This window comes from Poecile atricapillus, chromosome 3 (assembly GCF_030490865.1).
Source record: "Poecile atricapillus isolate bPoeAtr1 chromosome 3, bPoeAtr1.hap1, whole genome shotgun sequence".
In the NCBI taxonomy this organism is placed as follows: Eukaryota; Metazoa; Chordata; class Aves; order Passeriformes; family Paridae; genus Poecile; species Poecile atricapillus.
This window is the reverse complement of record NC_081251.1, coordinates 109,974,565-110,000,660: the sequence shown is the minus strand read 5'-3', so window position 1 is coordinate 110,000,660 and position 26,096 is coordinate 109,974,565. Positions and strand designations below refer to the sequence as shown.

The following is a 26,096-nucleotide window of genomic DNA, read 5'->3' as shown; positions in this document are numbered from 1 at the left end:
TGAGGTTTCATATGAAAGAGGGGGGAAAAAAGCAAAACAAACAGAAAACCCTCTATACCCTGCAGCTGCAGAGAAAATACTCAGAAACTCACTGTGACCAGGGTTGTGTTCTTGTCTTGAGTCAGCAATCAGCTTGAAGCAATACCTTTGAGAAGAGCGAACTGTGCTGGTCATTTCACTGCATGTGATGTATGAAGCCTGGCATGTTTGCACAGCAGCTAGTTCATTTCAGTGCTTTTTTTTTGGTGAAAATCTCAATATCATGCATACATGCTGTTTGAGAACGTATTTTCTTAGGATGCAAAAAATGAACCAGAATGGAGGTCTATTATTTGTCATGTAAATAAGAATTAATGTTCAACATAACTTCTGCCCTTCTTCTCACCCCACACCCCCCAAAGAAAAAGGCAGGGGAAAAGCAACTTTTCAAATGGTGGAGAAATGGATAAACAAGGGATATTTTCTTTGCCCACTGGAAAAAGCTTTAGTCATATCCAGAGTCTTGAAAAAAATCAAAACAAATCCCCCCCCTTCTTCCTACTAACCCCTACATTCTCTGTAGCACCATATGCCCCAACTTAACAATTATCCAGCTTTTCATACATTCCACTTCTGCTCTGACAGCTATACAATATACAACAATTGAACAGAGTCAGAAGGCAAATCTGGGAGGCACCAAGAATAAAGAATTCAGTGCCAGTTTAAAACAAACGTAGTGAATATGGAAGTAAATAACATAAGTAAAACTGGATACTGATGGTGTTTTTTCATTTCTGTGTGTCTGTCTAAATGGCCAGTCTCCAATTCATGTAAACAGTACTGTGAATTCCCCTTTTTGCTTCAGCTTTGCTGAATTTACATTTAGAGGCTGCAAAATGCAGGGGATCTTGAACTTCATGCTCATGATCGCCCCGAGGAACCTGTTAATCAGTGCAACTATTGTATGGTTATATGGCTCACATTATGTTTGAGCATTGGAGCTCAACATGAGAAAAGCACTGTAATTGCTAACAATTAGTACTGGGTAAGCCTCACAAGGTTTACTTAAGAGTTCCCTCATGCCAGATTCATATCCAAAAAGTATCTGAAATATCTGAACCATTTAAGAGTCTGGGAGATAATACTTTGTCATTGTATAAGGCAGAAGACTTGTGTATGAAAGGGCAAGGGGATTGTGAAATAATTACTGGCTCTGCATTTAATTTGAGTCAATGAAAATGCCAGAATGATTGAAGTGTTTATGCTGAAGATCAAGGAGTTATATTGGAATAGGGTAATCAAAACCAGGGACATCTCCTTTAAATTTTTTAATATTTATCAGGGAGGAGATAGTGGAGGACTATCAGAGTATAGCGAGGGGAGTGTTGGAAGGAAAGTCAGGATCAGAGGTCACACCTGTGTGAAGTGATGGTTTGAAAATGACAAGTAAAAATAGAAATATGCTTCACTTGACAGTGATGAATGAGTTCCTTGACCTGAGGAGGAAGACTGGAGGTGGCTTTGCACTGTGGAGATGGTAATTTGATAGTGGCAATTATAGGTGAAAAAGTTATCCAGCAAAAATACGGTGGGGGAAATGCCTGCTCTCAATTAGGTATGGTACTCATGCTCCTGAGCCTCAAATGCCAGGGTAGCTGTGCTTTTCTCCAGCTTGGAAAAACTTTCAGTTTGCCATTTTTCCATGCTTTCAGTGTGATTCTCCCATCCCTATTTTCATCCCACCTGTTCCCACTATGCCTTTTACTCTGTGCTTGTCTATGCTTTGCTTACCTTCAGCACAGGAATATTTTGCATCAGTCACCTGTATTCTTCTTCTAACAGCACAAAACCTCATGAAGTTGGTGTGCTGCTGGGCCTGGCTCAGAGTCAATATTGCTAAACCTGGGACTGTACATACAGTTTCCACGATGTGGGAGGTGGGATCAGTCATATCTTGCTCACACATCTCTCATATCTCAAGGGCAAGAAAACATTTACCAGTGGCCTATAACTGTGCCTCTCTGCAAGCAATAAATGCCAAGTGTTTTGTCAGCTTTTCACATACCGAGCAAAAAGTATGTTACAGGGTGTTGGTGGCCTCAGTTAGAACATGAAGCATGAATTTTGAGGTTAGGAGAGGTTTGCTCAGTTAAAAGAGGTTCTGATCAAGATGAATTATGAAAATGGTGATAAATGCTACATTTTAAAAGGTACTAAACTGACTATTAATGTTTAAGGCAGAGCTCCAGGCAAACATGAGCAGCAGACTGAACCACCTACATTTATGTACCTTCCTCCTCCTTAGCACTCAGCAGGAGAAGCTGAAGCATCCTGAGCCCTCCACGGTCTTCCTAGAGGCCCAAAGAGTCAAAAGGGCTTCAGACACCGTGTTTATGGGTTTTGTTCCTTTTGGGGTAGGCTTCTGTCTACCTGACCACATTAAGTCCCTGAGGTACGTGTGACATTGAGCCATTTCTCAGCTGGAAGGACAGAGTACGTTGCAGTCTAGAATGGTGCAATTAATCATGTGTGTGGGCACCTCAAGCTTTATTTTGTTCTGAAATAAGGTGGATGGAAAATTTGAAATAATAAATAGTGAAGTGTCATGTTTAGCACAGTTCTTTTCTTTTACAGTTCTTTGTAAAAATGTACCAAAGGTTTTTTTTTCTGAAGAGTTGAGTTTGAAACGAATAATCTTTCCTACATCAGATCAGGGTTTGATTGCTTGCCCACACAGTCAGGAGATAAGCAGCTACTTGCCAAGTTCCAGCCTGTATGCTATCATAACACCAGTTTGGAGACTCTCAACTCCAGTGACCCATTTGGGGAGCACTCAGATCCATAGTTCTCCCTCATTCTCCTGCCCTGGATGTGAAGTCTGATTAGTGTTTAGACATTGCTTTGAGATAATGATAATGTGCCTTTTAATTAGCATCAATATTTCCAGTCTTTTGGGAAATAATAATGTGCTTCTTTTTTACTCCTTGACTGTTGACAGATGGCCACTTATTAAACATCATTAAATTCTGATATCAATCATTTTTGTGCTTTATAAAATATGCTCATCGTTTAAAGGAAATGATAAATATAGGAGGAAGATTTTCCACATGGATTGTGTAGACTTCGATGCAGTGCTGCTGCAGTAATTGATGGAGGGAGCCCTTGTTTTTTAGGACATTATAAGTAGAATTTCTGAGGCTTCGTTAACTGCCTTTCAGTGTATATGTGTATGTTAGGAGCGGCTCTTGTATGGAAGTAGCCTGCATGCTTCTGAGACAAAGCCGCTATTTAAACCTTTAAAACCATGGACTTTTGAGAAGCCTGTGCTTATATGCAGAAAACATTTCATGCATTTCCACAGGAATCCATATTGTATGTGGTTTTGTGAATGCCATGAAAAAGTGAAGATGGATTCCTGTGCGTCTGTTATTTGCAGCAAGGCTTTATTTGACTTGATGCATTCTTGGCAAGAGCCTCCAATTCATTACTTGTGAAACTTTGTTTAATGGGTACAATTACGATCTGCATTGTGCCCTTGCTCATCTTAATAGCAGTATTAATTTGCAGGAAGGGACAAAAATCATCTTGCGGAGTTATCAAGCCGTGTTTAGGCTTTCTGAATGCTAATTAATTCAGAGCTCAAATGCTGTACCTGCTGTTTAAAAGGCTGGCAGCTTGTATTCATCACCTGAGTGACAGCTGTTCTTTGCCTTTTATACTCTCAGAAAAAGAGTGGGGAAGATTAACTCCTTCCATGCTGATGACTGCCATTTTGAAGGAACAATTATGTTCAACATTTAAATGTTTTTTTTTTTTTTTCTTTAACAGATTTGCTGATTTTGACAGCATATTAGAGAAAGGATTGGTGACTGTATGTTGTTAAGAGAAATTTCTAAATATTTCTCCAAATCACAGTTATTTTTTCTGAGCAAGGCAAAAAACCTCCAGTCTCGGTGACACTTGATTCCAAAACCAGATCCTCCATGTAAGCTAAAAGAGAAACAATTAAAATATTGTTAAGTCAGATTTGAATATTTATAGTGAGTATGGAATCTGAAGAATTTTTCTCCTGGAATCAAACCTCTTTTATAAATATTTACTATCAATAAAATATTTATTAGTTGCAATTAAATTAAATATTCGCTTATGCCATTTAAATGTCACAGAAAGTAGAAAAGTACAGTTTTATATTTTATATGCTGCATTCAAAGCTCACTGAGTTGCTATTTGTTAAACTGAACTCACCTGCTCTAGGAAGAAGTGGTAGTCTTTGCTAATAAAGAAGGGGGCTTAAAGGCATGCAGGTGATTTAATTTAATTCAGTCTGAGCAAAAGTATCGACTTTTACAATGCAGATGTTCATATGCAGGTGGGAGAGGATTACACAGTTTGCCTGAGTGACTGAGGAAGTGAGATAGTGATACTGGATTTTTACAGAGCAACCGATAACTAAAATATCTATGTTAGCTCCATTCCTCCATTCCCTCTTGCTCCAAATCAAAACACCTAAATTATACTACATTTTCTTTTTGGAGGAAACATGAGACAAGTCAGCAGTTGTTTCATGACAGAGGGTCTTGCTGAGCTATTGACACCAAACAAAATTCCACAAAATCTTCCAGTTGGTGTTTTAGGGTAAATCCAAAGTTTTTTTTCTTTTGTTACTTTAAAGACATACAAAGTCTGGTATGTGTTTTGCTGCATAAATATTTCAGACATACGGGTGTGCAGTAGACATGTCATAATAATATAAAATTTTAATTCACCTTTTGGAGGCCCTGTATCTTTAGGGAAACTCGGGGTAGACTTGGCTAATACCTCAGGGCTTTGATTCTGCTCACATTGGGTTTTACGCATTCTGACTCAGTAAATCTCATTAAGCACATGCTTAACTTCAGTATTCACTGTTCCTTCTGTTGACTTCAATAGCAAATTAAGCACATGCTTAAATGTTGTTCAGAGCCTTAGGGAAAGGTGATTAAACAAAATAACAAAGCTATGCTTTTAAAATATTTTAACTCATTAAAATCCAGTGGATTTGCTGATACCGATTCACTGAAAACTATGTATTGAAAGTTAAACAATTATGTTATAACTGGCTGTCTTGTGCAGCTTGGAGCACCAACATCAGGATAGTAGATGGGTATGACAAAACCTTTTCTTTTATTTGTGACCTGGGGTTGTGTTCTTACAAATAATTAATGATTATGATGAGGGATTGAAAATGTCATTGGTAATAGAAAGGTTCCCAAGTTTGTTTAAAAGTGTTCTTGAAAATGAAAATAATTTTAAAGAAATAGTTGTCTTTTTCCAAGTTACTAAAATATCTTTTGTTATTACTCATTAACTTCAAAAGATGTCTTTGGTTTCCATGCACAGGGATGGTTTTTTGATGCTTTAGCAGTATTGACTTAGCACTCCTCATGTGTTGACAATTTCTCTGCTAATTTATGGTGGAGTTTGATACCAAGTAATTGTGCTTTAGCAAGATTGATATTTAGTATTTGGATTAGTGTGCAAGATGCTCTAATGCAAGGATTAACAAAATGCACTGCAGTACTTCTGTTCTTAATAATTTATTTATTAAAGATTGCCTCAAGTTTTTAGAATTTTGTGAAATAGTTTCTGTAGGGGAGATGTGTTTCTAAAAAAAAGCTCTTTATGATTCAGAAAACAGAAGATTCCTTAAATATTTGGGGCAGTGGGCATCGAAGCAGCAGGAGCTTGGAGGCCAGAGGGAAGGGCTAGGTGTTTTCTCTTTTTACTTGGTTTACCATAGAAGAAATAACTGGATCAAGACTGAAATATTCTGGGAGGCTAGACATGGCATCATTAACTTTCCCAAGTTCCTGTCCTGGAACACTTCCTGTGTGTGTGCAAAATCATGAGCTCATTGTGATCCTGGAGCGAGTTATTTGGGGTCTGTAGTCTGTCTTCAGCTTTTTGAAATAAATCTGAGTGATAAAGCTGCATAATTGTTGTTACCGTGGTGTTAAAATCTTGGGATGATTCAGTCTCAGCGTGCGCACTGAGTCAGACCAAGAAACCATCCAGGCTGCTGATTCGTGTTTGCCTCTTGACCTTTTGGCAAAGATCAAGTGCAGCATATGTTTTTATCAGTTTAATATCTGTTATGTCCTCAGCTGGAGGATTTTATATGAAATGAGTTTGGGGACTGGGAAATGTACTAGGAGCTTACGCCACCCTCTCCATGCGTGAAGCCTGCTAGTGCTGTGTTTCTAGAATGGTGTGAAAAGAAAAAAGGAAAAAAAAAAACCCCACAACTCCCTTAATGACCATAAAAGAGTGCAAAGGGAAGAACAGCAACAGAGCAAACAGAGATTATGCCTCTCCACAGTGTTCTCTTAATTCCCACCAATTTTCAGCTCAGGGAGTTCCCAAGCATTCATAAAAAATAAAATAAAATAAAATAAAATAAATAAAATAAAATAAAATAAAATAAAATAAAATAAAATAAAATAAAATAAAATAAAATAAAATAAAATAAAATACACTTCTTATTTTATTTTAATCTTGTTTTCACTGCCTTCTCAGTCTGTATTAATGTCTATTTTGCAACATTCAGTATTATAAAATCAGATTATCATCCTGGGTGTTACCTTGTACCTACTGGGCACAGTGAGCCTACACTTGTTCTCATGCTTGCTGAAGAGCCAGTTCTTGCATCACTGGTGCTGTTTTCATTTTCACTGACCACTTTTACAGATAGTTTTTTTCTGAAAAACAAGATAAATAGCAATCAGAAATAACTGCAGAGTTCAACAGCTAGGAAACACTCTGCATGATGGTGAAATGCAACATTCAGGATTTGATTTGGTTTGATTAAAGAGCATTGGAAAGGAACAGACATGATCAATATCGTTGAGGAAACACTATTTTTTTAAACACAAGTGTTTAAAATATATAAAAAGGCCCAAAACTATGGAGAGCCGGTGTTCACTTGAATATTTCTGACTGATTAAATACCAGCTCAGTCCATTTTGTACACTGGAGGTCCAGAGGTGTTTGTACATGCTGCAGTCAGTGGGTGGCTAACAGGAGCTGGTTTTATTTGACCTGTCACACCTGTGTCACCGCTGAGGTCCATGTAATGCCGCAGGTGATCACAGGCATGGCTCACAACATCTTCTGAAACACAGCCAGGCCACTAAAGGCCACGATGATCTGACAGGGTGAAAGCTGGGTGTTCTGCTAGGAAAAAAATTAATTCAGACGGAGAGTGATCAAAATCATTTTTAGATGGCATCAGAATTTGACCCTTCAAGGATGTTTTATTAAGTACGTGAGGTAATACAGAATGGAGGAACCCATGTCATTGTAAATTAGTGTCCTTGAGTTAAGTCTCATTACCAAGACACCTTCACTTTTTAAAATCATTTGACCTGCTGTGGTTAATAAAAAGGAAGTTAATTTGGTGTGACATTTTTGGTGGTAGCTTGGTGCACTACCAACTTAATTGCAGTAAAATAAAATAATAGTTTCAGAAAAAAACCCTAAACTTCACGTTCCTTGCATTTTAAATCACTGGGTGATTTACTAGTCATTATTTTTAGCTACAGTATTTCAGTTAGGACACATTGAATAAAGCTTATGTAGGGGATGTGGACGTGTTTGTTGATTGTAATTATTTTAACGTTACTATTTAATGGAAAATACTATATTTTGATTATTTAATATTTCTGCTTAGATCCAAACCTAGAAGTCTACAAGACAGAAATCCACTGCAGCAAAAGGCCATCTGATTACTATGCATGCTATGATGCTCACAGGTTATTGTCAATATCCAGTGTCTACTGGCAAGGAAGCTTTTGTTTGTCATGGGAACAAAATGATTGCTCCTCGTTTTTCTAGACTGCTGAGTTCTTTAAACGAAAAGCATTTTGATCCTGGAGTAAATATTGATTCTCTCTTTTCTCTCTCTGAGAAAATTAATTTAGTGTGTGTTATATGCAACCAGGTGAGGTAAGGCCAGCTCAGGACCCCAAAGGCTACTTAAACCTGTGACACGGGCCAGCGTTCAAAAAGTGGCTTCATTACCCCTGGGTCAGCACAGACATGCTGGTTCTTTCAGAGAGCATCTCCTACAACAGAGCAGAGAAGGATTTGTGTGTGTCTATAGCAATAGGATCTCAGATTTCTCATTTTTAGCCAAAAAGTAGTGGCAAAAATTGCCTTTTTGCCCGCTCCCTTCTGAGTGGTTCTGTGCCTTAAACCCACATGGTCTGGTTGTTGAGGCCATGAGCACTAATGAACTGTGCATTCCAGAGACAGCCTTTGGAGAAACACAGTGATCTGCATTTTGCTGTGCAGATTTTTAACATGCACAAGTCCTTTTCATAGTGCACTGGGGAAAAAGTAGAGTGGTTGGCAATAGCCAAGTCTTCCCTTTATCAATAGACTGAAAACATGGAAAAGGGAGCACAGGGTGTTAATTAATTTCCAAACCTGATGGAGCATCCACTGCTGTTGCCACTCCTCAGCTGACTGGGGCCATCCTGAGAGAGGAGCTCACACATCCTTAATGCACAAACTGAAAGAATTGGCAAGAGCAACACAAAGAGGTGGACAGATTTCCTTAAAGAATTGTGCACTGCCACCTCCTCCTTTTAAAGAATTGCAGCCTTCCACCTCCTCGTTTTTGCAGCTCTCTTAAGAAGAAACTGGGAAATATCTGAGCCTTTGCAAATGACAACAGTTTGTCTGCAGCCATCACGGTGTTTGGTGTCAATCCCTGTCTGTGTGCATCCCTGTCGGATTCAAAGCCTAAGCTCACACTACTGTGGAAGCTGTGCCGTGCAAGTGCAAAATTTCTGCTGCCCCAACTTAAAACTTGACTTTCATTTGTAAATGAACAGACCAGATTGATTGGCTCCCTTTAGAGAGTGATACTATGGGATGATGATTTCACCATTAAAAAAACAACAATTATCATTCTAAGAAGATAGTTCTAGTGGAATTTATTGCAACATGATTAGCGTCGTTATTTGTGAAGTCTGTGTAAGCTTCTGACATCTTGAAGCACTGAATATCATTGTAAAACTGTTTTTTCATGTTGATGTGTGGTACACTGGTTTTTTTATTATATACTCAGCCATTTCCTTAGTAAAATGTTTTGAAATGATGAAGAAAAATGAAAAAGGAGAAGGAAATGTTAGGGACTCTACATCTCTAGCACCTGAGGCACCATATTATCATCCCTTTCTTCCAGAGTCAGCACTGGTGAATTAATGTTGAATTCACATTTAATTTATTTTTTTATTTTTGACTCCTAATGTTATTTTTTAAAACTTCCACCACAAATAGAAAAAAAATTACAAAGAGGGCTAACATATAACTTGCTCCTTATGTGCCTCAGAAGGCACAGTCCTACCAATGACTTTCTGAAAACAGTTAAGATTGTTTAACAAGGTTTGAAGCTAAAACAAGGACTCCCATATGATCTGTATTACTTCTCCTCAAGGGAATGCATTTTCTTAAAGTGATGATTTATGAGATTCAATACTAATGTCAAACTTCATTCTGCCATGCGAAGTAACATAATTAAAATTATGTTATTTAAAACCAAATTAAAATTTATGTTATTTAAAACCAAAATAGCAGAACACAAACAGCAGAACATTGTTGAGCTTGTAGATATTTCCACATAGGTGATGTAAAGTTTGATGGAAAAGTGATATGAATGTTTTAGGCATGTCCATGTTGGATGTAAGAAAAACAAGCCTTAAGCAAGTTTGCTATTTCCCTCAGAAAGATTTTATCCAGAGAGAAAGATGGAATATTTATGTGCAATAGCAGCTGCATATTTTTAGAATAATCTTGAATTCTTTTATAGTAAGTCTCAGTGTGATTAGAAAATAGATACAAATCAGATGAGGTAACAGTTTGTCCCATTTGTGTGAAGTGGTTTTCCAGGATAAAATTACATTTCCTTCTAAATGCAGTATTCATTTGGGAGTAAATTAATTAAGGCTGAGTGGATAAGTATCTGCTGTCATTCTGCAGTCATGACATGGCAAGACACTAGCTATCGACATGTAAAACTCATTTGTACATGGAAAAAGTAAAGCGTCTGTGCCTGTTACTTTTAGTGCTGTTATGTGATACTTTGAATAAATTTCTTAATTCCATGTTCAAAATACTCAAAGGTTCAGTATTTTATTGTTGGTATTCTTAACTTAGATTGCAATAGTGTAACAGCTTTTTCCTCATTTGAGAGCTTCACTCATGAGACAGGAATGTGGTCTCTGCACTGTGTCCTAACAGGTTTATTATTTTATCTGTGCTATGGCTTGAACAATGGAATGTGAATATAATGTAGATCAGGCATCCCACAATGACTCTCAGGTTGGGCTTCCCTCAGGGATCTTCACTGATGGATAGGACTGATGGGGGGAGGTTTTGTTGGGGGGGGGGTCATAATTTGAGTTGCTTAATTACTCTGTACATGCTGGAAAACTGGGTGGTTTCCTTGTTCCTCTTCAAGGGGAGATTTCATGCAGAAGAAATGCATTAATTTCTTTCATGTTTAAAGCAGTCCATTAGGACAACAGAGAAGTGCACATTGGCTTTCCATTGAGCTTTTGCAGATCACTGGCTTGATGTCTACATGTGTTTAAACAAAATTGCTTCCTGTGCTTAGTCCAGTCATCCTGTGTCATATTCTGTTGAATGACTTTTCTACCCTAAAACTAAACTAATTGCAAAATGGTTTTTACATAACGACATTGACTGTAAAGGTATGTGTTTCTACAGAAGTGTTCTTTTGTGTGGCTTCTCTGCAATACTATTTCAAAGAGGTGGATGAAAAATCAAGGGCTGAATCTTTGCTGTCTTCAAGTGATTATGAGAGATGATAAAGCTGGAGTTTAATCATAAACTTTTCCCTTTCCTGACAGTACTGACATTTATTTTCTAGACAGATTAATCTTAGATAACGAGTTGTTTTGATCATGTATGGCATTGATGCAAAACTAAGGCACATACATTTTTACCCCAAATCTCTGAATTGTCTTTAAAAGACTGAAAGCCTAAAAGCTGATATTGTGCAAAGACTTAAGAACTACTCTAAGAGTTACTTCATTCAGCTGGCTTAAACCTGGGGTAACAAACCACTGCTGGTCTGTGTGCAGGGCAATCTATCACGCAGTGGACATGCCCTGGCACATAGCACTGAAGCCTGAATATTTAGTAACATTCTATTTTTTATCATTGGAAACTCCACCTGTGGCTCTTGCTGTGAGTGAAGTTGAGTGGTAGCCCATGACCCCAGTGAGTCTGATTCACACTAAGCTTTTTAGAGGGTTTCACAGCACTGTCTGCACTTGTCACTGTGTAATTGTCCAAAGAGCCTCCACCAGAGCAAGAAAAGGAAATGTGGGTATGTGAAAGAGGGAAAGACAATTGAACAGGGAGATGCTAAATACAAAAAATACAAGGGGAAGCCCTGACCAGACTGAAGCTCAGATCTTACATCTTTCATTTTAGCATCCCTTTTTGTACAAAGAGCAATGAAAAGGAGCATGGTATTCCAAAGTGTGGGGATTTGCATCTGCAGTACATTGTTGGATACTGTGGAGCAAAATTTTGGTCCTGTGGTTGGCTTCCATAGTCACTTTGGGAAGCATGATATGAACTATTTCTTTGTGGAGGAGTATTAAAGCACATGTAATTCAGCTAAGGTAGCAAATTTAGTCCTTGAACCTTTGTGTTTCTGTGATTTTAAAAATATTTTGCTGTATGTAGGGCTTTTTGTTTTTTTTTTTTTTAATGGGTTGTCTAATCTGAAGGCCACATAAAAGCCTTCAAGTCTAACCTTTTCATTTTGCTTGACACTGTTGAAGAAGATAAGAGGGGAATGCTGTCAGAAAGTTTACACAGAGGATGGAGAGGGGTGGTGGTGAAGGGGACAATGACTTCAGCCCTGGTTTTCTCCCTCCTGCTGCAACAAGGCATCTGTATTCTCTGCTGGGTGCAACCAGCCTGCAGGAAGCTTTCCTTCCTGCAAGCAACAAGTAAGTCAGGAAATCTGGGAAATTAAAGACATCAGAGGTGGACTTTTGGTGACTTGTTTAAAAAATAAATAATAAAAAAAAATATGGATGGATGTTGAAGGGTAATGATGGGAAGAACACAAGGAAGGGCTTGGGTATACTTCCATCTGCAGTGTTGTAGAGGAATACTGCTATGGCATCAGGTACCATGAGCTTCCAGCCATCCACCATAGAGACAGCTCTTCCATTTCACATACAAAGGTGGGAGCTCAGTAAAAACTCAACTTGCAGCTGCCTGACACTTCTGGGACACCACTGGCAATAGTGAAGGAAGAAGATGGAAAGTTCCTGGGCTGAGATTATCTGAAGCCTTCTCTTACCATATAATAGCTTGCTATACCATCACATTCAGGAAAATATGTAGTGTAACAATATGTCAGTTATTTTGCCTAAGCAGTCAGACTCTTCATTTTGTGCTGCAGAAACAAACGAGTTTTTTTCAATTGCTTTGATATGCTGTGCTCTTTAATTAGATGGTCTATAGGCAGCACATAAGCAGCACTCTCCAATATTGTTTCAGAAAATGAATAGCATGTGTGGTGCCTACACTGAGCTACAGGAGAAGTGCAAACTGACATAAGTTCTTGTTATTTGCTTCCATATGAACAGCTCTAAGTGCCCCTTTTCGAGAAATGCACATTTGCTGCATTCTGGCTCAGGGGAGGCTGCATGTCTATTTGACATGCTCTCAGTAGAGAATTGCTTATCCATGCCTGATCCTGATGGGTTTCACCTTCCAAAAGTAACTAGCATAGGTCAAAAGTTGGCAAGATGGATTGAAAAGTGTTTCCAGGTGATGGAAAGGCTTCTGGTAACTAAGTGGGGGAATTTGAAATCCAATCTATTCTCAATGGAAAACCAGCAAATAGTCCATGTTTCAGCACAGACAAGCTGTTCCAGTATCTTAAGTGCTGACATATGGGAGTTTTGCAAACAAAGCAGACTTGAATCAACTAGTTTTGCATCAAAGATACAAATTCAAAGTATCTTCTTTAGTGGTCTGCTATATGCCTAAAGAACTTTGTTTACTAGTTCAGTGCAGTGTTAATGGTCACACCTGAATATGAATGTCTCCAGACTGTCCTTCCTCCTCCAGGTCTTACATTCATTGATTCTGGCATGCCTTATTTCTTGTTTCTTTCCCCATCTAAATTGATAATATTTTCCTTTCTATAGCTGAATCCTTCCTTCCTTTATCTGAATAGACAACGTTTTCATCTTTCCTGTTTTCTCATCCAAATTTCTTTTTCCTGTTTACTTTTTTCACTCTTGTCTGTTTGGCATGTTTAGGTTCTTCCATATGCCATTTCTTCACAAGTTGTTCCCATATTGTCCAATACTTTGAGGAAAACACAAGTTCTCAGTTGTTACCTATTCCTCTACATGAAGGAGAGCATGCTGTGAGCGTGGGATGAAAGAGTGGGTCTGGTTGGGCAAAGATGATTTTATTCCTCCGTGATTTTCTTAGCTGCTTTTCCTTTCCTTCCATTCCTTCCATCTGTCTCTGACTGTAAGCAGAGCGTAAAGCAAAGGAAGGGCCAAGTGTCTGTTAGGTTTCCTGTTAAAATACAGAATAATGACGATGATGATGTGAGTCAGAGACTGGGCACAACAGCATAGAAGTGCTTTACGTATATTTCTTTATTATAATTTTCCTTAATTTTATTCCAGTGTTTGTCTTTTATTTTTTCCTGTTTGTACCTCTTTTAGCTCATGTACACAACTAATTGAGGTATTTTAGGAAATCTTTAATCAAAGATGGTTACTTTCTCATTTCCCTGGAACAGGGGGTTACATTGGTGTAGGAATTGTACCAGGACTTCTAAGCTGCCCTCCATGGATTTGTGCAAGAATAATGAAACCCCTTGTTACACCTATACTCATACATCCTCACCCTGTCCTTTTCAGATCATGGATTTCTATCTCAAACCAGGGCATGCAAATTTCTAGTTTAAATTCAGAACCAAACAAGGCAAACAGCTCTTACAGTTGCTTTGGTATAATCTTTTAAAACAGTTTCAAAACCTAAATTCTCCCAATAAGGGCAATCAGCAAAGTCAGATTTCCATAGTACAGGAGCAATTGTTTGGCTGTCTTGAGCAAATTCTCCTACTACTGACTGACTACTGAGATTAAGTGGAATTTCTAACAAGTCTGGTTACACTGGGTCAAGCACCATATCTCTAGTTGTACTTAAGTGTTGCAGTAGATATTTATTTTAGCACAGTCATTTTACGGTGCTTAGAGTATTTTCCTACTCTGCCTTGCTGCTACTGTAGATAATGGATGACCACTCTGTTAATGTTTGATGGTGGTTACAATGCTCCTCTCCCAACTTGAAGTGTCCTTATGTCTTTATACTAGAACTGACCTTCAGGGACAGTAAACATATTGTTTGGCAACAAGTTAATTACAGACTTTATCTTCCAAAAACAGTCATGTCATGGGTGGGATAATTAAGATGTCCTTGGAAGTGAAAAAACTTTGTGACTTATAGTAATGCTCCAGCGTAGGTGTTAGAAACGGAGGTCACAGCAATATTACAAGAGCTGTGTACTCATGTTATTTTGACTAAATAATTCTCCTCTTCAGGCTATAAAAGTGAAAGATGGGCTTAAATGATATGTATGGCAACGGAGTCTGTAAGTCTGTAAAGAAAAACAAAGGAATTGCGTTGTCCAGGGGTATGATGGGCAAGCAGAACTGATTGTATTTGATTTACTGCAGGATTCATTACTAGGGTTTATTTTGCTTTTCTCCCCTTTCCTCCTTTTAAGGCCTCTGTCTTTTGTTAAATAGTTAGAATCATATTGACCCTTTCTGATTTTGTAATGTGAGCTTCATGGTGATAAATAGCTAATTATTTGCAATTGAATTAGGCTATGAATTTAAATACGGCAGAAACAGATGTACCTGTGATTACCTTCAGCATGGCTATGGGGATTTAAGTTTAGCACAGTATGAGTACTTTGCAGATATATTATTTCTGAAATGGAATTCTGCAACTAGTGGAGACTATCATAAAGATATTAATGAGCTCTGTGGTACATAAATTTTGTTTGTTTTTTTTTTCCTGAAAAATTTTGGGGAGGGAGGGGAAGAGTACCCACTGGTGACAACTGAACTTCCCCTTCTGGAGTGTTCAGTCTCTAAGCTGGAAGCATTTAGCTTGGGTGAAGTTAGGAAGTATTTTTTTCACAATGTACATTCAAAAGAGGACACCGAGCATTCTGAAAAGTTGGAGCCCCTGGAGGGGCACAGGACAGTGTTATTGTGTGAGTGCCACTTGAATGAAAGTCCTTTTTGGCTGGCTGGACTAGGGCGGGATGCAGAGTTTAACAGCCCCAGCACATCTTTGTATTGACAGGGAACTAAGGATGAATACACTCATCAGTGCAATTTAAAGATCTGAGTTGTAATATTTGAAAAAAGCATGGATTCTGCACATGTTCTCTTTCTCAAAACCTGGATCTAGGAGATCAATAGGTCTGCTAATGAGCTACTTCTGAGCTGCTGTTTTCTGTTTCAGGTTTTCTACTCAGAAACTTACATTCCAGCAGAAATAAGTAGTTCCTTTTATAATAGTCAGTATTACCATGAACAATCAATTACGAATTTTATTTTATTCATACATTCAAATTCATAATAATTGATTTTATTTTCTTCAATAGAAGGAAGATCACAGTACAGCCACAATATATGGCAGGTGATGAGTCATTCCTTGCCAAAATGTAGCGGGAGTATGAAGGATTGGAACATACATTTTGAGTTCTTTTTCTGGGTATCTGTTTGTTAGGATGAGAATATTTAAGTGTCCCAACATATGAAATAAGAGAATAAAATGGGATCTAAGCACAAAGATTGATGGCATGTTGTCATTCACGTGTAATGCAGCGCTGTTAACATCCTCATGTGTGATACAGTTACACAGAATGTCCTGGCTGGGTGTAAACTACCTGCAAAGCAATAGAGTAACACCTTCAAAATGATTAATTTTGGGGCTGTCTTGGTGACTATCTTGAAAGTTAAATCCCTCTATCTTTGCACTTATGAAAATGTTGTCCATATATTTGGGTATGGTGTGTTCAAGAAAAGTCAGATAATCTCTTCCAGATTCCTTCATTATTAAATGGCACTGGAATGTGATTTTTACTGTGCAAATTGTTTCAGGGGTTCCGTATTTTGAAATCCCATCTCCAGCCCTTATCCGGAAACTAGTTCATATTTGTTTTACCTTCTGCACTACATGAGAGCTGAGCTCAGTTGATTTCTCAGTCAGGATGAGGTACATCTTAAAATTAATTTATCAATGAACATCACATGCACCATCATTCTCATTTTCATATAAAGCAGACAGTTATGAGCAAGCTTTTCACTTCTGTATGTTATATTTTTTTAATATTGAGTTTCCCCCTTGATTTTTTTTTTTTTTTTAAATAAACTTCATAGCCTATTTTCACATTGTCTGTGTTGTTTATCAGGTTTACCTGTGTTTTCAGTATAATATGGTTCTGTTGGATTTCATTTGAGGTGATTTTTTCTGCATAACTATGTGCAAATAAGGGTTCTGATAATCCCTTTCTTTTTAAATCAGCCAGTTTAATACTTCTGTCACTGTTGCATGGAGATGAGAGACTTGACCTATTTTTTAAAATGAGCTTTTTAGCTTTGTTAGCTACAGGAGAACAGAATTTTATAATTTTTAGAATTTATTATTTAATTAGTTTCCATTAGGATTTGCTGGTGCACACATGGATGATTTAATTGTGATCATTTGCAATGGAACTTAGTGGAATTATTTTCTTGTAACTCCTTGGTGCTTCCTAACCTTGTTAGGATTCCTCAGCCTTTGATTTTGACCTGCTGTGTCGGTGTCAGCTTTGCTACATAAAAGTTGCTTGGATTCTGCTGAAATATATAGATTATTCCATTTCATATGCAAAAGGCATGAAAGGTGATTCATACACGATTACAATTATTTCTGATGTGACATTTACCCCAGAATTATATTGAGTTGTTAGCCCTGGAAAAAAAAAAAAAAAGTATTTTGTTAATGCTATTCTGTATTCAATGGCTTTGATGGTACTTGTTGCAGATGTTTCAGATTACCGACAAAACTTCATTATCAGTGATAATATATTAATGCAGTAAGTTGCATTAGAGTTATTGACATTAAGACATTAAGACAGAGGGGTTGACTGAATGACTGTTGCAATATATCATTAGGTTGGTGTAATAAGATATGTATGCACTGATCCTTCACAGGATATATCCTTTATATAAAATCCTTTATATCCTTTCATATAAAATCTGTTAGAGACTGAATTCCCTTGCTGCACTGTTACCATTCCTAGAGTGACTATTACCATTTTGTCCTATGATTCTTGAAGAGGAGATGCATGTGTTACAGAAACTCCACATTACAGAGTTGAAACTACATTTTCTTACCATTTTTATTTCAATATTGATATCACTGAAACTAATAATATCATTATAAAGTTAGCAGAATGGGTAGACTTGCATCACTATAATAAACCAGATCAGATACGTGTGTTTATATTATATATAATCAGTGCACCATATAGTACCATTATTTACAAGTATTAAGTCATTTGAGAGCTCTTGTAGTTTCTTTACAAACAAAAAATTGTTTTCAGAGATGTTTGCAAAGAAAAAAAAAAGAAATTTTAATGGAATCCTTCCAATAGCTGTCAGTTTCTTCCTTAGAGTTTGATAATTGAAAGCTTTGTTATTTTTTTAGGAAGGGAAGATGGTTTTGATTATCTAAAGGCAGAGGAATGTTTAACTACCCTTCTGCTATCAGTGGACTTGTTTACATTAGGATTTTGACTAAATTGGGGTTGCACATATCCAGATGTTATCTGCCTGGGTGACTTTTTCATTTACTTTGGCAAAGGATTTGATGGTGTATTGCTACCATCCCTTTGTCATTTTTCACATTTTTCACATCCCATTTCAGGCTACACTTAGACTTTCCTTTTCTAAACTTTCACTAAATTTTTAACTCCTAAACTTTTGCTCTTTTTTCCGAAGGATGAATCCTTACTGAAACCACAAATGGGATTTTGATCTTTACTGCAGGTTTTCTCATTGGTTGCCATGAGTAAAGCCAAAGTCCCAGACAAACAAACCCAGGATACAAAAGAAACTTCTTTTTGTTCTTGATTTTTATCTCTGTTTGTTTTTGTTGTGCCGAGGGGTGAGAGCTGTCTCTCAAATGCATCCACTCTGCGATGTCCTTCAGCAAGACAGGAAAGACAAAGCTCTCCACCAGGAGCGGCTTTCTTCCCAGCACCCAGTGACCTGTGGTGCCAGTGGCTCACACAGAGAAGCAAGAGCTCCTCATGCAAGTGGAATACAGCAGGATAACAGTCCAGAGAGCATCAGTGGGGAATTGCAGAAAACATTCTCTAGTAGAAAGAAATAGTCTCTAGTTCTGAAACATAGCAACAGTTGGACAAGGCTATCATTTAATTCACTACTGTTATGTCACTTTTCAGCACTGGCAGGGGTTGGGAGTGGGTTGGGAGGGAGAAATATCCAAGCCCAGAAACCTGCTGCTTAGGATGTGCCAGGTTGAGAACCAGCTTGCATAAAGAATTCCTTTTTTTTATATCTTGAGAGTGCTAAAGATGTAAAGTGGGCGAGCACTCAAGCTCAGCAGCGATCAGACAGAGCTGCAGCCAACAGAAACAGACATTTGAAAGTGTCAGATCCTAATCTATGTCTTGGTGAACCTTTCTGCTGCGTTGTTTTACCTCTTTCAACCTCCAGACCTTCTGGTTGCAAATTAAAAAGAGTTCATGCGGGTCCACACGTGACTCACTGATACATTAGTTCTGAATGGAGCTCCACTTATTAATGTTTATACAGCCTTGGTAGATCTAATCCTATTTACAGGCCTTTAAAATGCCAACTTTTTATTTTAAGCCTGGTTTACTTTTAACTGCAATATTTAGCCTCAGAATGAGTTTGTGGGATTTTTCCTCAAAGGCATTTTCCCTCAATGGCATTTTAAAAAGTGTGAGGTTTTAAATCAGTAAAAGTAATGAAATTTTACATGCTCTTCTGCATGCATCATTAAAGCAACTCTGTGGTGTAACCATACATTGGAGGATTTGAATCAAGCAGATCTAATTGTTGTTAATGCTGTTTATTTTGGTAATGCCTAGAAAAGAGCTATTATTACCCATGTAGAGTAACATATGGAGATGGGTTTGTGTTCTCTTGTAGTTCTTTTGTAATAGCCAGGGGTGAGTGATATTGGTAGGAGTTTAAGTTAAAATCCACAGCATTGATGTCAGCAAATATCAGACTAGTTCCAGTTAGACTATAGGAGAGAGAGAGAGGAAAGGGAGAAGAAAAATTGATTTTGAAGATGCGAGAAAGTGGGAAGGAAATGTGATACTGAAAAGGGAGACATAAATACACAATGAAATGGAATTAAATGAGGGGAAAGTAAAGATGATCTGCCAGGCGAAAGAGCAGTTAGCACAGGAAAACGTAACAAAACAAGACATTTATGGATCACCAGAAGTACCTCTCTTTGGCAGCTGTTGCAGCTGCTTTTACTGGTTGGAGAGTGATAGGTCTCTCTCTAAATATTTTCCCCCAGATCAAGTGATGGACTGAGATTTGACATCTGCAGTGAGCTATCTGCTGTCAATAAATTAGTGCCAATAATGAGATAGTTCTAGATGTGTGCCTACAGTTTGCACAGGGCTGTGCAAGAGGTGAAACAGAACTTTTTCCAATGACTTCTCACTGGAAAATGAGAATACCTGGCAGGCACAAAGCAAACAGGCTGTGCATTATCGTGGTGGGAGCTCTACATCCTTTTCTTCCTTTTTGTGAATTTTCTAAGAGAGCAGGGGTTTACTGCACATTGTGAGTCATGTTTGCAATAGGCAGCTGGCTTCACTGCATAAGGGCCTGATATCTCTATGGGATTTGTGAGATTTGAGAAAATTATTTTTAAATGTTGGGTCTGAAAAACAACACGAAAATAAGTCTTGTGTATCTTAGGACATCTGCTGAGTGGGGAGCTGCCCTACAGTGCTAGCTTTGTGCACATTGGAACAGTACCTTGTTTAGGACCAATGGCAGAGTATCATAAAACTCTGAGGGCAATCAATTATCATACTTTTTCCTTTGGCATTTCTGAGGACACCTTTGTTCTTCATGGATGTTTTTTGAAAACGGTGTTGAAAAGGTTGGAATTCTTTTGTTACAGGATTCCTTTACACAGAGAGAGTAAGGTTTGTGGGCAAGTGTTATGAGCCTGTGTTTTCCCTCTCCCTTAGTGCTTTACAGTGGCACTGATCAGGTGCTTAGTGTTTAATTGCACTGCATCATTGGCAATTATGGCGTGGTCAGAAGGAAAGGGCAAGGGCAGGGGAAAATTTACCAGTGTTGCTTTTCAGTTCAGCCAGGTTGCTTTCAGGAGATCCCAGTAGATCATTCTGCTCTTTGCTCCTGGCCTTGTATATAATTAATTTTGGCTGAGTGACTGCTTTTAAATTGAGTTTTGTGGTAGCTGCTGGTTCAGAGAGCAGGTCCGAGCTGTCAGCCTCTGAGCTGTTTACTGCTCACAGGTGTCTTCTCAATTGATCGTAATAATTCACTTAGAACAAAATAACCCATGGGCTGAGATTCCTGTGTCCTCTTCCCCTGCAGAGGTGGGAATCTTGAGAAGAAAGGGAATTCAATAAAAAAGGGAGCAAAGCAATCAGGATTAGTGGTAGTATCAAAATAGTTCTGAAGTATTTGGGGAGCTGAAGTAACATGGTTGGAGGACAGAGGACATTGTTGCCTAGACAGAAAACAGTGTGCCAAAGGACATCACACTTAGAAGGTTCTGCTAATTTCCAAAGCCATTCAGGAGTGAAGAAAGTGAGGCTTTGGGATGGAGGGGTGTTTGTTTAATTAATTTTTTTTAGACCCTTCTATCTCTTGGTATGGCCAAAGTAGAGGTTCAGAGGACCTCTTTACAAAGCTGTATGGCACATGCATCATCCAGCCTTGGTCACTGGCACCCAGGGTCCCCAGAAGGAAGGAGCTATCAGAAACTATTAGATTTAAGATATCAGGTTGTTGATTTTCTGAGAGATGTTGTGAAGGACTGGGGAAGCTGGGGGTTATCCCAGTAACACTTGCCAGAAGACTGAGCTGGTACCAACTTACACCAAAGGAAATTTGAGAGCACATGGATACATACCACAGCTAGTTACAGCATAAGAGCTTCAACTGACACTACTTCCCTGACAGCCTGGCAGGTTGGAATAACAGTGGGAGACTGGAAAAGAGCAGAAAGAAATGCTGTACAAAGAGCTGCATGGCTGATTGCATCAGTGCCTTTATGTCAGTGAGTCTTCACCATGAGACACGCACAAAGGCTCTAGAGCATGCATACACGTGTGGTGGCACACACATCTTGTGAGGTGCCATTGAAAATAACAGCTCTTTCTTCTTGAGATTCCTAGGAATTATATTTAAATAAAATGATCAGTATCAACTGCTACTTGAAGCAGGTTTTCAGACTAAACAGATTGTAGTTCGTTTCATGTTTTATTCCTGTTAACAGGAATTAGTTGGAAGCAAGAAGGCACAAACTGGTTTTGAGGAAAGGTAAATTTTGCAGGATGAAATGAGCAAAACTCAAAGACAGCTTTAAAATCTTAGTTATTAGTTACTTTGCTTCTTGAGTCTCTGCATTGCAGCTCACAAAAGCAAAATGAAACAAAACGATTACCAAAATTTACCAATCCAAACAGAATGTGCAGAGGTCAGAAAGTGCCAGAAAACAGAATCCTTCAGCCCACTGCATGTCAAGGAAGTCTGCAGATACCAACTGTAGGTTACCAAGTGCTGCCCTGGTGACTTGCCATCCTCTCAGTGAGTTCCCTGGTCCCAGCTGGGCTTTGGAGGGGTGTTACTGACCTGGCTGCATCTTGACTGATCTCAGGGATCAGGATGTCTCCAAGCCTTTGACTAGGAACTGCAAAAAAAAGAAGAGTATGCTCCCAGATGACTTCCCCATTCCCTCCACTCACATATTCCTTTAATTTGGCCTTTTTAGGAAAGTGCTGTTATTCCACTTTCTCTAGACTAGATTCAGTAATTGTTCACCCACTTCATAATGGCACTCACCTATGTTTAATATTATTTCCCAAAGTGAACTTGAACTCAGTGTAACAGTATAATGCAAATGCAACAAGGACAAAATAATTCCCTGGCTGACATTTGCCCTTGCTCCTTAAAGAAATGCATAAATTCTTTACTCTTTAATCTTACTAATTTCAAGTTTCATGCAGAAGCTTTTATCTTTTGTAGAAACTACAAAATCAGTGCATACATTTTTGAATGCTTTAGAACTAGGAGGTGTTAATCTTTTTCTCTTGAGTTCAGATGCTTTTCACCTCTTCCTAAAAGTGTTTCCTTAGTTCAAATTTGCTATGCTTGTCTCAAGCACGGGAATGTTGCCTTGGATCATTTGCAATGAACAGCTGCAAGGAGATCTCAGAAAGAGAATATGCTAAGTAAATTAGAGGGTTTAACTGCACAGCAGTCAGCAGTCTTTCATCTACGATACTGTGTGCTTGTCTGTGAATTTGGGGGCAAGTTTCCAGAGTTCCAGAAAGCTCCTGGTTTTGATATGTGGAATCCCAATGAGCAGGAAACTCTGACAGCAGCTTTTCCCAATATTTAATCTTCACAGTGCCAATGAAGGGAAGCTCAGATTTTATTTTTTCTCCCCACCGCCCCTTTCTGCACAGTTAACAGTGACTATTCAGAAACTCCATTTCTGAAGCTTTACTGATGAACTTACACTCACCCAGAACACCATAGCATGAAAGCAACATCCCTTGACCTTCTTCACATCAAGAGGGAAGGTGTTAAAACAAGCATATTTTATCCATACAGCTGTTGGCAGCCTTGGTTGTCACTCATGCTTTAACACCACTCTTTGATGTTGGGGAATTTCAGCATAAAGTGACAGCCATAAATCTTTGGTATTGGTAAAATTCCTGAAATGTAGTCGCTACATGCTCTTTATTTATGCTCTGTACTTCAGCCTGCTCCCTGCTGATGAAATTAAAAGCATTTGGAAGAAGGAGGGGAGGGAAAGGGTTGGGTGGATTTTTTACATTTTGTAAATGAAAGAACATTTAATTTATTCATGTCATTGTAGTATATGACATCATTTAATGGTCATTTATGTAGGGTAGTAAAATAACTGTTCCCAACTGCTTCTCCAGTGTGAAGTAGCACAAACTGTTAGGATAACTCTGTGAAACAGATTTGAAAAAGTATGCTGTCAAAAAATGACTTTAAAACACGTAGAAAGCACAGCATATTTGAGATTGCTGTCTGTGCAAAATTTAATTTTCTCTCTAAAATACTGAGAGCAGAGAAGTTCTGGATTCACTTGACAAATGAAAAAATTAGGAAAATATGAATTGAGCAAAAGTGGTCCCTGATATGCATGATGTATGTCAGGATAGAGCAAAATTAGTAACTTATGAATAAGATGCAGGTAATAAGGGTTATATAAGATGTATTAGTCTGTGCCATCTTTCAGAAACCACTGAAATACATGGAGATTTTGAAAAATAATAGTAGTTGCTGAGCCAACTTAAGAAGCAGCACTTTCATCTAAAAAATATGGATAAATCTTGTTTACCTGCTGAACTGTAATTTGTCATCCTAATGTTTATCTGTCATTTTATGTAGGCACAGCAGCATGCTTCCTCCACTGTTTTATCTCTAACCATCACAAAACAAGCTGGTTTTCATTTTCAAAGCAGTATTTTCATCGTGTCCATAACTAGAATGTACCATATTTTGAATTGGTATGTCAGAGACATTGTTATAAATACCCTTTATACTCCTTGAAAACTCTTGGCTTTATTAGAGATTGCATTTTAGAATTTTTCACTCTTGGAGCAATGGATAAGATGGTTCTACATTAGCACTTCTGGGATTTATGCTGTATTTTACACTACAACTGTTACAAATTACTCACACAAGCACCTGCATGTGTGGAAGAAGAATTATCCTCGACCACTAATAGTTACAAAACCTGTTATTTTGCTGCTAAGAACCAGGATTTCACTGCAGCATTCCAGCTGCTAATGGATATTCAGGGCCCTTCCGGATGGAGTCTTGATTAGTAGATGACAGATTAACAGAAGAGCTGTGTTTTATGGTTAGGGAGGTTAAACAAAACTCGTGTTGCCTTTTGGATGGAGAGGAAGTAGGATCATTCAGAGACTTCACAGGAAGACACAGGAGGAAAATGCCATGGTGATTGATGGAAGTGGTCCATTATCAAACATGTTGAGAAAACTTCTATTCCCTCTGAGTAAATCACGTAGCTTGTGCAGGGCACAAGTAGAGAATTAATTTTGTTGCCTTTTGCTGGAAATATGTCAAATGGTATTCAAGCCAAAATTTAGGAAGGGAAATTGCATAGTGTATTTAAACCAATTGTGTGGTTGATGTTCCCTTTGAATTTAGCAGCTTTTATTGTTCAGTAAATTATGTTTAGTTGAAAATTCTCTTTTTATGTCAAGGTCATTTAGATTTCTGTGTCCAGACAGGTGAAATAGACCTAGAGAAGTTAAAAACCTTTTCTGTGAGCTAAATACAGAAATAGGTTGATTATTCTCATCTGACTTAGAATACTGCAATTGTATTCTTGCAAAACACTATATAAATGTTACTTAAGGAAATTATGTTCTCTCAGTTCCTATTTGAGTTTGGTCTGTTCCCTAGGTAAGGAAATCCAAGCTTGGAGAATAGTAATTTTGTGCCACATATTGTGAAAGTGTGCTTTTGGCAGGGGAATCTGCAAAGGGGTTCAGACTCAAAAAATACCTTTGATGAAGCCTTCCAAACAAGAATGGTACGTGCAGCCACCAAAGGGCTTCACAGGCTGCTGAGCCCCCAGGAAATGCAGCCCTTGAGTGACAAAGGTAGGACTTGTTCTGTGGGACAGCCCTGGAGACTGGGATTGAGACTTTCAGCTTGAATAAACCTGGGCTGGAATCTACTGGGAGCATTAGATAATATCCATGAGGGAACGTGAAACAAATTGATCCCTTCTAGCTGCAGAAAGGCTACTGAGTGTTTCTGAGCAGCCACATTTTGCACAAGCTTGAACTTCTGTATTAATTCTAGGTGTGCCTCTATATGGCAGGAGAATTTGTTTGGTGCATGTCTGAATCACCATCAAGGGGACCTTGTCTGTGAGTAAAAGATCAGGTTTTAAGCCATGTGCAATTTGGAGAGAAGCAATTATTTTAGTCTATCATCTTAATTAAATAATAGTTTAAGTATGATTCAAAGCTTCCCATCGCTCTGGAAGAACAGATGGGGAAGACATTGCTCAGGAAGTCCTCTAAAAAAATATTCACATCAGACTTATTCAGGTTTATTTTGTGCCAGGTGTTTCTTTGTGTAAGAAACCGATACTCCTGGCAGTCCTGAATAATCAGGATTTACACATCTTCTTTTAGACTCTGGGATAGCTTGTAATCTGTGAGACAAAAGAGAGATCAGGTTTAGCTCCTTTTATCTGACACTGAGTTTCTGTGACCTACATGTCTTGTGACAGATAGCTGGAAATCCTAATACAGTTGGCTTCTTTATACAGCAAAGTGTGTTATCAGCTGAAATATGCAAAATTAAACGTTGGCTACACGGGTGGGCTGTGTAAGCATCCAGTGTAAGCCAGAATCCAGGGGTTAAAGTGTGCCACTGTTCCCTTAAAGCCTGCCAGCCAACCCAAAGGTGCCAAAATTCAGGTCTACCCTGCTTCTATAAAAAATACCCTGCATGACTTCCTGACTCACGTAACACAGATTGTGCTCTGCAGTCTGAATTGCTGTCAGTCTACTTTAAAATTTCAGTCCAATAAAAGTGAATAAAACAAAATAATCTGAAGTTCAAGGACCTCAGAGGCCTATACAGATTTTCTCTTTGAATATATAGCTACTTGAAGATAATTTTGAAATAGATCAC

General features: G+C 38.3%; 1 protein-coding gene and 1 pseudogene across 3 annotated transcripts in view; both read left to right on the top strand.

Moving 5' to 3' along the window:
• The window catches only part of MACROD2 (mono-ADP ribosylhydrolase 2), an 858,369-nt gene that overhangs the window by 376,055 nt on the left and 456,218 nt on the right, over positions 1 to 26,096 (top strand). The gene's annotated exons all lie outside the window — the stretch shown is intronic.
• Positions 6,048 to 6,218, top strand: LOC131578364 (U2 spliceosomal RNA; annotated as a pseudogene).